Source organism: Nannospalax galili, unplaced genomic scaffold (genome assembly GCF_000622305.1).
Source record: "Nannospalax galili isolate Female #2095 unplaced genomic scaffold, S.galili_v1.0 scaffold359, whole genome shotgun sequence".
NCBI lineage: Eukaryota > Metazoa > Chordata > Mammalia > Rodentia > Spalacidae > Nannospalax > Nannospalax galili.
Window position 1 is genome coordinate 5,463,501 of NW_008347042.1, and position 2,589 is coordinate 5,466,089.

General features: G+C 40.6%; 1 pseudogene; it reads left to right on the plus strand.

The window, feature by feature from the left end:
• Nucleotides 1–321: 321 nt before the first annotated feature.
• On the plus strand, nucleotides 322–1,392 carry LOC103742391 (annotated as a pseudogene).
• Nucleotides 1,393–2,589: the final 1,197 nt, after the last annotated feature.

The following is a 2,589-nucleotide window of genomic DNA, read 5'->3' on the forward strand; positions in this document are numbered from 1 at the left end:
AAAAACATCGTTCAAATTAAAAGGAATATATATTTTTATTATTAGAAAAATAGTTCTAGCTCTTATTTAAAAATTTCACCTAAGAATTAGGGAAATTAAAAAATTTAGAATTAGAGGTTCTAAAATCCTGCAGAAACTCGTGTTTTTATAAGTTTTTCTAAATATTGCATTATATCTTATCAGCTTATTGTAACATGACTTTAATCTGAGCACAGAAGAGACAGAGGCAGGCAGACCTCTGTGAATTCAAGACCAGCCTGATTTACATATGGAGTCACAGATTAGCCAAGGTTACATAGATAGAACCAGTCTCCTGATGTCATGTCTAAGTCTGAGTCTCCTAAGGGGCCCGAACTGTTGTGGAAGCTCTTCAGCGAAGGGCTGAGCTTTGAAACCACTGAGGAGAGTCCGAGGAGCCATTTTGAGCAATGGAGAACACTCACCGACTATGTGGTCATGAGCGATCCACGGGTCTTTGGGGTTGTCACTTAGGCCACCGTGGAGGAAATAGATGCATCTATGAATGCAAGGTCACACAAAATGGAAGAGTTGTGGAACCAAAGAGCTGTGACAGAAGATTCTTAAAGGCCAGATGCGTACTTAACTGTGAAAAAGATCTTTTCTGGTGGAATTAAAGAAGTCATTGAAGAATATCACCTATGAGATCATTTTGAACAGTATGGGAAAATTGAAGTGATTGAAATTATGACTGATAGGGGAAGTGGAAAAAAGAGGGACTCTGCTTTTGTCACCTTTGATGACCATGATTCTGTGGATAAGATTGTCATTCAGAAATACCACACTGTGAATGGTCACAACTGTGAAGTAAGAAAAGGCTTGTTAAGCAAGAGATGGCTAGTGCTTCATCTAGCCAAAGAGGTCGAAGTGGTTCTGGAAACTTTGGTGGTGGTTGCAAAGATGGTTTTGGTGGCAATGACAATTTTGGTCATGGAGGAAACCAGTGGTCATGGTGACTTTGGTGACAGCTGTGGTGGCGGTGGCTATGGCAGCAGTGGGGATGGCTATAACAGATTTGGTAATGATGGTGGTTATGGTGGAGGTGGTCCTGGGTACTCTGGAGAAAGTGGTGGACAAGGTTATGGAACCCAGGGCACTGGCTGTGGCAGAAGTGGCAGCTATGACAACGGAGGAGGCAGAGGCGGCTTTGACGGTAGTAGTAGAGGCAACTTTGGAGGTGGTAGAAGCTACAATGATTTTGGCAATTACAACACTCAGTCTTGATATTTTGGACCTACGAAATGAAGATACTTTGGAGGCAAGAACTCTGGCCCTTATGGTGGTGGAGACCAATACTTCACTAAACCAGGAAAACAAGGTGGCTATGGTGGTTCCAGCAGCAGCAGTAGTGATGTTGGTGGCAGAAGGTTCTAATTACCATCAGGAAACAAAGCTTAGCAGGAGAGGAGAGCCAGAGAAGTGACGGGGAAGCTACAGGTGACAACAGATTTGTGAACGCAGCCAAGCACAGTGGTGGCAGGGCCCAGCTGCTGCAAAGAAGACATATTTTAGACAGTACTAATACATGTATGGGCAGAAACTCCAGGACTGCATTTGTGACTTATTGTATAACATTATTTTAGTTTCTGTTCTGTGGAAAGTGTAAAACATTCCAACAAACGGTTTTAATGTAGACTTTTTTCACCCATACTGTTGATTGCTAAATGTAATAGTCTGATCACGTCTCTGAATAAGTGTCTTTTTTATTAAAAAAATAAAAATAAAATAAAATACAGCAATCAAAAAAAATTACATTTTAAAGTGGATTCTAATCTTAGATTGTTGTCATTCAATACTGTGGAGTTGATAAACTGAAACAGCATTTATTTCATATGCTTTACAAATGTGTCTTAAATGAGCATTGATATGAAAGTCAAAGGTCATTGCAGAAAATCTAAATTATGTGCTATTTGTTTGAGGATATGAATTTAAATCTATAACATTTCAAGGCTATGTATATCAGTAATTGGGAAAGTAAGAGTTCAGATTAATGAGAGCAGGAAAAGAAGTCTAACAGACTACAAGTTAAAATAGGATAATTAGATGTCATTTACCTTAACAATATCACTTTTAATAGGATTACAAAATGTACCCAATACTGCATTCGCCATTTAAAATTATAGTAATAAGGACATACAATAAAAGGAAATCATACCAGCACTTTCTACATTTGGCACTAGTACATCATAGAAAAGATTTATCTCATCAAAATTGAAATATTTTATGAAAATTTCACTTTGTAATACATATGAAATGACTGACAGTAAAGAAACATGTTCAAAGACTGCCAGAGAGTGAAGGATTCTGGCCTCCCTCTGGCCTCTAACTACCAGAGGGCCTGAGAACCCTGGGGACAGCCTGACAGCTCCCTGATCCTGCCACCACGTGGTGGTGAGCTTCCCTTAATGGGCCATCCCATCCCCCTACCTGGGATTTTGTGAGGCCCCCTCCCAAGGCCCCAGGGCAGATCTGGCTTTGGTAGACTAAGGCTGAGATCCTAACAGGCAGCCTGAGAAGGTGGGTACTGACCTCCATTGGGGTAGTGGCTCAGAGCTCAGCAGACCTCCAGAG